The 12,829-nt window shown below is 37.0% G+C and overlaps 1 pseudogene; it reads left to right on the top strand.

The window, feature by feature from the left end:
- Positions 1 to 10,038: 10,038 nt before the first annotated feature.
- LOC110199522 (olfactory receptor 4C15-like) lies at positions 10,039 to 10,969 on the top strand (annotated as a pseudogene).
- Positions 10,970 to 12,829: the final 1,860 nt, after the last annotated feature.

The following is a 12,829-nucleotide window of genomic DNA, read 5'->3' on the forward strand; positions in this document are numbered from 1 at the left end:
CATGGTGGTTGATCAGAAAGGTATATCATGCTAGGCGGGTAGAGAGCACAGCGTGGAATGGACTTGCAGGCCGCAGAGAACCTGGAGCAGGCCTCAGAGGACAGAATCTCAGGCAGCTTTGGCAACTTCCAGACATCTCATCCCACAAACACCAAAGACAACTCAGAAGGTCAGTGGGAAAAGTCTGTTTCTGCGGTGAGAGAGTAGCTTGGTCAGAGCCAGCTCCAGAGAGCAGAGCGCAGAGCATGGGTGCTGGGGTGGTGGCTCTGTTCTGAGCTTCTGGCCCACAGACTGAGGGGGAATCGAGTGGCTGATCAGAGGGGATTGCAGGGATCTATTTGCCAGTGCTGAGGCAGGAATCTCTTGCTTTGCCCATGCTTGGATCTGGGTCACAGTTCTGGGAGGCAGTCCTGGGGCAAGGAGGAGTGGTGGCATGGTGGAGCTCTGTAATGGTAGTGGAGAGGAAACCTTCTTCACAATTCCAGGACAAAAGGAGTGCTTGTGGTCACTAATAGACCAGAGCACAGGCCAGGAAAGGAGTAAACACCTCACCCCTTATCATACCACCTTGCAAGAACTGAAAATTTACAGGTCCCTACAAGTATCCCTGAAAACAGCTGTATAAACCCCCGAAGCCTGGAATAGTACATTCTCCACATTGGAAGCAGACTCTTACTTTAACAAAGAGTTTTCAACTCAAATAATTGGCTGGGATCATGAGCAAGCAGCGCAAAGAGTCAGACTATATTATCTTACTTTGGTGACACAGAAGATCAAAACATACAACCAGAAGAAGACAACAAAGTCAAAGCTCCTACATCCAAAGCCTCCAAGAAAAATATGAATCAGTCCCAGGCCTTGGAAGAGCTCAAAAGGGATTATGAGAAGCAAGTCAGAGAAGTAGAGGAAAAACTGGGAAGAGAAATGAGAGTGATGCAAGAAAATCATGCAAAAAAAGTCAACAGCTTGCTAAAGGATACCCCCCAAAAATACTGAAGAAAATAACACCTTAAAAAATAGCTTAACCCAAATGTCAAAAGGGGTCCAAAAAGCCAATGAGGAGAAGAATGCCCTAAAAAGAAAAATTGGCCAATGGAAAAGGAAGTCCAAAAGATTACTGAAGAAAATACTTCCTTAAAAATTAGAGCAATTGAAGCTGTGACTTTATGAGAAATCAAACACTGTAAAACAAATCCAAAAGAATGAAAAATTAGAAAACAATGTGAAATATCTCATTGGAAAAACAACTGACCTGGAAAATAGATCCAGGAGAGAGAATTTAAAAATTATTGGACTATCTGAAAGCCATGATGAAAAAAAGAGCCTAGACATCATCTTTCAAGAAATTATCAAGGAAAACTGCCCTGATATTTTAGAACCAGAGGGCAAAATAGAAATTGAAAGAATCCACAATCTCCTCCTGAAAGAGATCCCTAAAGGAAAACTCCTAGGAATATTGTAGCCAAATTCCAGAGTTCCCAGGTCAAGGAGAAAATATTACAAGCTGCCAGAAGAAACAATTCAAGTACTGTGGAAATGCAATCAGGATAACACAAGATTTAGCAGCTTCTACATTAAAGGACTGCAGGTCATGGAATAAAATATTCCGGAGGTCAAAGGATATAGGATTACAACCAAGAATCACCTACCCAGCAAAACTGAGTATAATCCCTCAGGGGAAAAAAATGGCCATTCAGTGAAATAGAGGACTTTCAAGCATTCCTGATGAAAAGACCAGAGCTGAATAGAAAATTCGACTTTCAAATACAAGACTCAAGTGGAACATGAAGAGTAAACAGGAAGAGAAATCATAAGAGACTTATTAAGGTGAACTGTTCATTCCTGCATGGGAAGATGATATTTATAACTTATGAGACCTTTGTCAGTATTAGGGTAGTTGAAAGGGGAAAAATTATATGTATGTATATAGATAGATAGATAGTAGGTAGAAGGCACAGGGTGAGTTGAAGATTAAGGGGTCATATCTGGAGAATAAAATTAAGGGATGAGAGAAGATCATACTAGGAGAAGAAGAAAGGGAGAGGTAGAACAGGGTAAATTGCCTCACATAAAAAAAAAACAGAAAAGAAAAGTCTCTTACAGTGAAGGTGAAATGGGGGAAGGTGAGAGGGAATGAGTGAATCTTATTCTCATAGGATTTGGCTTAAGGAGGGAATAACATACACACTCAATTGGGTATGGAAATCTGTATTACCTTACAGGAAAATGGGGGGGAGAAGGGGAGAAGAGAGCAGGGGGATGAGAGAAAGGAGATGAGATTGGGAAGGGGGTAATCAGAAGCAAATACTTCTGAGGAAGGACAGGGTCAAAAGAAAGAATAGAATAAATGGAGGGCAGGATAGGATTAAGGGAAATAGAGTTAGTTTTTCAGAACATGTCTACTATGGAAGCAACTATATTGAGTTGCTTGCGTTTTCAATGAAGATGGGTGGGGAGGGAAGAAAGAATTTGGAACCCAAAGTTTTAAAAACACATGTTTAAAAAAAGTTTTCACATGCAACTGGGAAATAAGAAATACAGGAAATAGTGTACAGAAGTCTACCCTGCCCTACAGGAAAATAGAAGGGGAAGGGGATAAGAGAAGAGGGGGAGAGGTAGAAGAGAGGGCAGACTAGGGGAAGGGTTATTCAGAATGCATGCCATCTTGGGGTGGGGGGAGAGGCAAGATGGGGTGAAAATATGGAACTCAAAATCTTGTGGAGTAAATGTTGAAAACTAAAAATAAATAAATTTATATATAAAAAAAGGAGGGAATCAGAAAACTGGAAAAGAATGTTTACAACCAATGTCTCTGAGGAAGGCTATTTTTATCCAGAGAAAGAACTAAGGTGCCTGAATGCAGACAGAAACATGCTATTTGCTCTTTTTCTTTTGTTGTTTTTTTTATTTCTTTCTTGTAGTTCCTTCCATTTGTTCTAATTCTTCTTTACAACATGACTAATGTGAAAATATGTTTAATATGAATGTATATGTAGAGGCTATACCATATTGTATGCTGTCTTGGGAAGGAGGAAGGAAGGGAGGCAGAGAAGATTTAAAACTCAGAAGCTTATGGAAGTGGATGTTGAAAAGTAAAAATGTATGAATTAATTTAAAAATTAAGAATAAATTATTATGGATTATAAAATTTTAAGAAGTCTACCTGCCAAAACACACTCAATAACTCTATGAACATAATGACAAAACACCACATGTACGGATACAAATAATTGGAAATATGCTGTCTGCTAATGGGTAGTGTAATATAATAAAAATGACAATACTACCTAAATTAATTAATATATTTAGTGTTATTCCAATCAAAATACCAAAATATTACTGCATAAAGTGAGAAAAAAATTCATCTGGAGGAACAAAAAGCCAAGAATATCAAGAGAATCAATGAAAAATAAAATGGAAAGGAATGGGACCTAGCCATACCAGTTCTCCAATTATACTACAAAACTGTAATTATAAAAGCAACTTAATATTGGCTAAGAAATAGAGAGGTTGATCAGTGCAACAGATTAAGTGTTCAATATGGAGAAACACATGTAGAGGGTCACCTAGTGTTTGAGAAGCCCAAGGATCTCAGCTATTAGGTCAAGAACTCATTATTTCTCTTTTGCTTGCTCTCTCTCTCTCTCTCTCTCACACACACACACACACACACACACACACACACATACATACACACATACACTCACACACTCACAAACACATAAAGAAGTTAGGATAACTTGGAAAATAGGCTGGAAGAAACTTGGTATACAAGGACATTTTACACTTTATACCAAGATAACCTGAAAATGATACATGATTCAGATGTAAAGGGTGATATAAGCAAATTAATGGAGCAAGGAAGAAATTATCTGTCAGATCTATGGATAGAGGAAGATTTCGTGAACAAAGAAGATGCAGAGAGAATCATGAGAGAGATAAAATGGATTTTTTTAAAAATTATATAAAATTTTTTAAAAATGGAACAAATACACCAAATGGTGTTCAAGTTTTAAGAAAAGCAAGAAATTTGGGAAGAAAACACTTGTAGATGGTTTCTTTGATAGAGGTGATAGATTTCTAAAATAGCAAATATCTTAAAATGAAATATATAATTAATGCTCATTGGTCAGTACATGCTAAATAATTAGATGGATAACCAATCAAGCTGGGATGAATTATATATGGCACCTTGGAGAAAATGATGTGGAACTATATACATATACGCATGCATGGCCTTTAGACTGGAAATAAGAGAATAAAAATGGTTAATAATGAATAGATATCTAAAATAAATATTGTTTTAGTAAGAAAGCCCCTAGTTGCTCTTTATCAATTCAAGCTACATACTTCAAATGAATGATGACCTCAGGTCTTAAAATAACTGGCAGATGTGATTGCTAAACTTACTATCAATGATATTTGAAGGATCACAAGTAATGTATCAGGGCACACAACAAAATCAAGAAAGAGGAGGAAATAAAGATTTATTAAACACCTATTATATGCCAGATACTATGTCAAGCACTGTAAAATACTGTCTCATTTAATTAAAGGGCAAATACTTAGATTGTCAAAAAAAAAAGTAGAAGAGAACAGAGTCTGAAAAAGAGATGGTCCAGTGATCTTAGCTTCAATTACTACAAAAATTCTAGACCAGATCATTAAACAGGTGGTTGATGAACCTCTAGAGAAGACAGTGGTGATTACAGAGAGCCAGCATAATTTTATCAAGAACAGACTTCATCAGACTAACCTCACTTTTGGCAGAATAATCAAACTAAAAGTTTAAAGAAACAGTGTGGTTATAGTTTACTTAAATTTTAGCAAAGATTTTGACAAATTATCACATATTATTCTTATTGATAAATAGGAAATTATTTGTTAGAAATTAACACAATCAGATACATGGAAAACTATTGGCATGGCTACTACATTCAAGGAATAGTTCTAATGGTTCAATGTTAATATATCAGATAGTTATAGTGGAGAGGATCTATCTTAAGCATGGTGCTGATTATGTTTGTTTGGTTTTTTCCTTTCCAATCGTAATAAGGTAACTATAAGGTGTCATTAACTCAAGATTGAAGAACTTTTTTCCTGTTTTAGTGGTTTGGTAATAGGTAATGTTAGAAGCTCTCAAAAGTCAGAGGCCATGAACATGAAAATAGTTTCATATAAGCAGATTACTTTAAAATTACTTAAAAAGGGGGTAGGACCAAAACTTCTCATTAAAGAAATTGTCAGATTTCTATCTTAAAGTGAAACTATTTGGCCATAAGAACTTTTTGATAAAGTATATTAGCAAAAGATGTCTATTCTGAAAGTGTCAACTGAACTCTTCAAATGTACTCAGAAACAATCCCACTCAGAGAGTAAGTTCTACCTCCACTGGAAGGGAGGGAGAATTATTAAAGCCAAATGTTACTTGCTTTTCACTTCTGGCCCCAGTTCAGACAAGGACTAATTGGTTAGGTAGGTTTGTTCTTTCACTGACCAGAGGAAAAGATTGTTCTGTGTTTCCAGTCCTCTGGTGAGGGACATTCCTTTGTTCCCTGGAGGGGGAGAGGCCATTCCCCAAGGCTTTGAACCTTGTCAACAGTTTCATAAACAGTTGGACGTTCATCCAGTTCTGAGGGTTTATTGACGAGCCATTCCAGAGAACAGAGGGATGGAGCCACAGACTCTGTGCTGCAGTGGGACAAGTGAAATGCTCTCATTGTCTATATAGAGTTTTGAAAACTGAAATGGAGAATATTGTCTTTCTAACCAAACAATGGGAGGAGCTTCATTGACTGTATAAGATTCATCTGGGAAAGAGCTTTCTGAGGAGAGCCGTGGAGTGTGTCCAGATAAGCGATTAGCATAGAGGATGCCATCCCAGAAATCTCAACCAGATGCTGTATTCTCAGGAATGCATAAGGCACTTCCCCACTAAACAGAAGAATATGGGGAGAATATGATGTGTGTATGATATACTACATGTAAAAGCTCCCAGTTGAGATGGCTAAGGTAAGTCTTACAGTGTTTCTATTGTATTTAACAGTCCCGGTAGTGTAGAGCCTCTCCCTGAGCTCAGTGTGGGTATCTTCTTTTAGATGAATCCCTCTCTGGAAACTCTTCCATGATCTGCAGGTAGATTAAGCCAGAATTGAAATGTCTTCTTTACCAAAGCTTATCCAGATGTTTAATGTTCTCAGCTTAAGGAAAGCTTGCAAGTTGTCAGAAGGAGGCTCTGAGGTAGAAGTAAACAAAATCTTGTATAGTGCTTCATTTTGGTAAGTCAACACCCATTACTCTCAGCTTTTTCATTGCAATCTTTAAGAACTATGGCCCCCATATTAGAAAGGGAAGAATAGAAATTATTATGACTTCTAAACAAATGTTTGGCAGCCAAGCAGATCCAGTGCCTCTTTTGCTTAGCTAAAATACTAGAGAAGGATGTAAAGAATCCCAGGAATAAAGTGAAATCCATCCTCTTGACTCTATCATTTCTCATCTGCTCCCTTTCTTCTAACATTCTATTCACACTTTCATTTTGTTCATGTTTTGCTTTAATATTAGGAAATGTGAGGTAGGTTATAAAGATTTCCACAAATATTTGAAAGTCTAGAAGCATTCAGGATCTCTCTGATTTTAATTTTTTTATCTATCATCTATCTAGCTATAATCTAGCTAGCTATTTTTCCACACTTTTTTTCTCACTATCTGACAAGTATTATATATTCATCTGAATACATATGTATATGTGCATATACAATTATGCATTTGCACGCACATATATTAATTTAGATGTACATGAGTTTTATCCTTCTTTCTCCTCACATGGGGAAGAAAGAGAAAAATCTTTGAGTTCAGGTATCAACAACTATGCTTTTATTCTTTCTTCAAATTGAATATGGTAGATACCTCCAAGTAGAAAGAATAGTAGGTTGTTCAGAAAAGACCTTATTGATTATTAAGATAAGACAAGTCATTCTGTAGATGGGGAAAATCATTTGTCCAGAAAGAAAGTGACATACACCATCACACAGTAAGTTAGTTGCAGAAATAGGACGAGAATTCAGATCTTATTTGAAGTTCATACACACACACACACATACCACACACACACACACACACTCACAATATAATTTGATTATTGGTGGGTTTATTAATGGGGTAGAAAAGTTACTATATTGTTTTTTATTCATTTTTCCCCTCTTTCAGAAGAATGGTTCCATGGAGAATAAATAAATCAATGGCTACACACATTTTTTAAAATAATTTTTTCAATAAGCTCATTTTTTTGGGGGGGCAGTTAATAGTAAGAGTAGAACATATGACAAACAATTCAGATGTGATTATTCCCTTTTTCAACAGACAAGGAAGATAGCATTGTCTTTGTTTATAGATTAAGATACTGAGATCCAGATCATTGGAATCCTAGATAATTATCCTCAATCTGAACTTGGGCAGGAATTCTTGTTTAATTAAACTAAAGTACGGGAATTTACTTTAGAAACATTAAATTTGGGGGGTTATGTTACATAATGGATTCCTTTCTTGTATGGGATATTAAAGATACATGGAAATCCCTTCTAACTCCAATTCTTTGATTCTGTGTAGACAGAAGCCCTGCTTCCAGCCTGTGGGAAACTTTTAGACCTGAATGCTGTCATCTAAATTGTTAACTATCCTGCCTGGCTCTGTATCATTCACAAATTTGTTTAACATGTCACCTCTGCCCTCATCAAAGTCATTGATAAGTATGAGAAATTATATTGGACATTCAGAGCCACATTACCAAATTTATCCTTTTGGAACTTCCACAAGATCCCGAGACTCAGAACATAATATTCATTAAATTGTTCTTCTATCTTGTGATTTTGGGGATAAGCTTGTTTGTTTTTGTGAATATAAACAAAGGCCCTTCCTTTTTTTGATCCATATTTACTTTTTTGGATACGTTCTTTCTCCTCTCTTTTGCCTTTCCAATACTGTTTTTTTTTTTATGAAGTGATGAATAAGTCTATGTCCTGAAATTGCCGAGTAATTATTTTTCACTATGTAGCTAGATCCACATGTTGTATTAGTCTGTACAAAGAAAGTACCTAACACAGCGATCAAAGAAGCATAGAATTTGAGCCCACAAAGGGATCTCAGATGCCTCCTAGTACAATCCATAAATGAATATGAATCCTGACTCCAATATCCCCCCAAAGAGATTACCTTTCTTCATAGCTCTTTAAGGACAACACAATTCTCTCAGATCTGTGTGTGATATATTGGACGTAAAAGCTCCCAGTTGAAATGGCTAAGGTACATTTTACAGTGTTTCCATTATATTTAACAGTCCTGGTAGTGTAGAGCCTCTCCCTGAGCTCAGTGTGGGTATCCTCTCTTAGCTGACTCCCTCTTTGGAAACTCTTCTATGATCTTCAGGTAGAGATGAAGCCAGAATAGAAATGTCTTCTTTACCAAAGCTTATTCAGACATTTAATATTCTCAGCCTAATAAATGTTTGCAAGTTGTCGAAAGGAGACTCTGAGGTAAAGGAAACCAAATCTTGTACAATGCTTCATTTTGGTAAGTCAACACCCATTACTCTCAGCTTTTTTATTGCAACCTTTAAGACCTATGGCCCCCATATTAGAAAGGGAACAAGAGAAATTATTACGACCTCTAAACAAATGTTTAGTTGCCAAGCAGATCCAATGACTCTTTTGCTTAGCTAAAATACTAGAGAAGGTTGTAAAGAATCCCAGGAGTAAAGTGACTACCTCATAAGGGGATGAAATCCTTCCTGTTGACTCTAACATTTCTTGTCTGCTCCCTTTCTCCCTAACATTCTATCGAGACTTCCATTTTGTTCATTTTTTGCTTTAATGTTAGGAAATGTGACGGAGGTTATAAAGATATCGACAAATATTTGAAAGTCTAGAAGCATTCAAGATTTCTCTGATTTTAATACTTTTTATGTATCATCTAGCTAGCTATTTTTCCACACATTTTTCTACCTGAAAAGTATTAGTCTGTACAAAGAAAGTACCTAATACAGCAATCAAAGAAGCATAGAATTTGAGCCCACAAAGGGATCTCTGATGCCTCCTAGTATAATCTATAAGTGAATATAAGTCCTGACTCCAACTTTCCCCAAAAGAGATTACCTTTCTTTGTAGCTAAGGACAACACAACTCTCACAGAACATCCCATGCCAGTTTTGAATTGTTTTCCTTGTTAGGAAGATTTTGTTAAATCAAACAGGAATCTTTCACTGAAACTTGAACCCTAAATTCTCCCAGTTCTATTTTGTGAGGCTTAGCAAAAAAGTTTGAACCCTTCTTATATAAGTCCAGAGACTTACAATCATAACAGGACCCTAGTTCTTGTGTGCTCTAGTCAAAACATTCTCAGTTCCTTCAACTATCTTCCTGTGGACTATAGCTGAGGCCACTGTTTTGGTGACCCTTCTGTGTTCATTCTCCAGTTTTCAACAGACTCCTTGAAATGTGTTTATTAGAAGTGAGCATAACCCTGCTGGTGTCTTCTGGATTTGTTCTCTAATAATGGAATTGCTGACAGTGTTATAAAATATGCATACATATCTATATACCATAAACACAAATGCATGCACATATATTTGAATTTCTCCCTTCCCACTGTTTTTTAAAACCTGTTGTGCAGATTAACTTTTCCACTTGTGGTGAATACATAACTTGGTTTACTGCCCACCCAACGGACTACCTGAAACTATAGATGTATGTGCATGAGATGTCTAGGATAGGTTGCTGTATACATTTGAAGAATTGCTTTTCCTCTGGTAATATCTCATTCATCCTACACCCCATTTATCAAGCCAATTTGTAAATATTTGTGTCTCCGTGCATGGATGTGGCATCAAAGCAAAAGGAAACATTTAGAAGCATCTTGGAGCACAAAGGATGTAAATATCCACTTATTTTCCTGGAATTACAATCTACACTCTAAAGAGCTCTTTCTATCTCTTGGTTACAGGTCATACATGTTCAATAAGATACCAGCCTCTGAGTCAAAGTCATGGAAAATCAAAGCCAAGTGACTGAGTTCATTCTCCTGGGACTTATCCAAAATCCAGGTGTTCAGAAAATTATATTGATTGTGTTTTTGTTATTCTATCTTGCAACCCTTGGGGGAAACCTGTTTATTATGGTGACCATTACTAGCAGCCCCTCACTCTTTGCTTCCCCTATGTACTTCTTCCTGGCCTTTCTGTCTTTCTTAGATGCATGTTTTTCATCAGTCATTGTACCCAAGCTAATAGTAGACTCTTTTTTGAGAAGAAAACCATCTCCTTTGAAGGCTGCATGACTCAGGTTTTTGCAGAACATTTTTTTGGTGCTGCTGAAGTGATTGTTCTCACAGCGATGGCCTATGACCGGTACGTGGCCATCTGTAAACCTTTACACTATGTGACCATCATGAGTAGGCGTATGTGTTTATTACTTGCAGGCGTGGCCTGGGCAGGAGGATTCCTGCACTCTATCACCCAAATGTTCTTCATTTTACCATTACCATTCTGTGGCTCCAATGTAATCAATCATTTCATGTGTGACTTGTACCCTTTGCTGGAACTGGCCTGTACTGATACACATGACCTGGGTTTTATGGTGATAGCCAATAGTGGGTTCATTTGTATTTTAATTTTTTTCCTCTTACTTGTCTCTTACGGGTCATCCTGTATACCCTGAGGACATACAGCACAGAAGGACGAAGGAAAGCCCTCTCCACTTGTAGTTCCCATATCACAGTTGTGCTTATGTTATTCATTCCTTGCATATTTGAGTATGCAAGGCCTCTCACCACTTTCTCCTTCGATAAGATGGTAGAAATATTTTACACTATTCTGACACCTTTTTTAAACCCCTTCATCTATACCTTTAGAAATATGGAGGTAAAAAATGCCATGAGGCAATTGTATTGTAGTAAAGTATTTTTTATTAAAAAATAAATTCTTGAAATAAAATCATTTTTCAAAAAGCATTAACAATGACAAAGAATACTCTATTTTATAGTTTCATACCAAGCTCACATGTATATATACACACATATAAAGATATTAATGTATATTATGTGCTTTGTACAAGTGTATATCTATCTATGTACATACATATGTGTGATTATATTATGCATGTGTTTGTAAATTGCTCAGTGGAATTGAATGTGGATGGTGAAGGGATAAGGAAAAATGCCATTGGGCATCCATATCTGTGTCTATGCATGCTGAGTACATGTATATATGTACCTAGTCCCTTCCTACCTTTCTAGTCTTCTTACAGGTTACTTACCTTTATTTACTCTTCAATCAAGTCACACTGGCTTGGATATTCCATCAACAGGATGCTCCATCTCCTGACTCCAGGAATTTTCTCTGGCTGTCCACCATGTTTGGAGTGCTCTCCTCCTCATTTCCACCCACAGGTTTCCCTGGCTTCCTTGAAGTCCCAAATACAATCCCATCTTCTACAGGAAACCTTTTCCAAACTTTCTCAATTCTAATTCTTTCCTTCTTTTTATTGCTGCTTTTTTATCTCTTGTACAACTTTTTCATACACTTTCCTTTGCTTGTTGTCTCCTCCATTAGACTGTAAGATACTTGAGGACGGTCATTGTTATTCAGTCATTTTTCACTTGTGTCTGACTCTTCATGACCCTATTTTGGGTTTCTCTTGGGAAAGATACTAAAATGTTTTGCTGTTTTGTGCTCTAGCTCTTCTTATTTTTTGATTGGGCAATGGTGTTATGTGATTGCCCAGGGTCACTTAGCTAGTAAGTGTCTAAGGCCGGATTTAAACTCAGATCCTTCTAAATCCAGGGCTGCTGCTCTATCCACTGCACCTGCTAGCTACCCTCTAGCTTATTTTATAAATGAGGAAGTGAGGCAAAAGAAGTTAAGTGTCTTGCCCAGGGTCACAAAGCCAGTAAGTGTCTGAGGCCAGATTTGAACTCATGAAGGTTAGTCTTTGTGACTCCTGGCCTGGCCCTGTATCTACTGTGCCACCTAGCTTCCCCCTCCTTCAGAACAGGAGCTATCCTTTGCCTCCTTTTATGTCAAGCTTTTATCACAATACCAGAAAGATTACCACATTTGTATGTATTTTGAAATGAAAGTGTTTGGAAATGAATGTTGTAATAGAGGAAATATATGACTAAAGAAACTCTGTCTTTTTTGATCTACAGAAATATTTGAGTTACCTCAGGGATAATCATATTTGTGCAGTATGTTGTAACTCCCAAGGGAAAGAGAAAAATAATTATCAAAGAAAAACATTGACCACATCACCCTTTAGCCAAGGGCTAAATAGGCCAGGCTTAATCGATCAGGGGCTTTGGCTTTTGCTGAAATATGTGATTTGCCTGTGTAGACAATTTTCTCATTTCATGAGTCTTGGAGAGCAAGAGGCCTTTCCTCCAGTTCCTGACTTTGATAACATTGCAAACAACTCTCTGATTGACTTCAAGATTATTTTTTTTACTCAAATAATCCTTATGGAAGTACAGCTTGGGAATAGGCAGATGAAACCTCAGAGTTGCTGCCAAAAAATAGGGGAAATTCATCCCCTTTCATTATGAAGTTTTGAAAACATGAAAGTGTGTATTCCTATGTCATGTGTAGACAATGAAAATAACTCCTTGGAGAGTTTATCCTGAGGCTTCTAAGAAGGGATCTTTTAAGGACTATATTGAAGTAATCCTTATCACTCCATATTTTTTAAACATAGTAGTTAGTCTCATCAGAGGGACAATTGACATAATGTGTTCTTAGACAGCCTTCCAAAATTTCTCTGCGAAGCACGTATAAATTGGGGTG

The sequence above is a fragment of the Phascolarctos cinereus genome, unplaced genomic scaffold (genome assembly GCF_003287225.1).
Source record: "Phascolarctos cinereus isolate Bilbo 61053 unplaced genomic scaffold, phaCin_HiC Scaffold_9;HRSCAF=440, whole genome shotgun sequence".
Lineage (NCBI taxonomy): Eukaryota > Metazoa > Chordata > Mammalia > Diprotodontia > Phascolarctidae > Phascolarctos > Phascolarctos cinereus.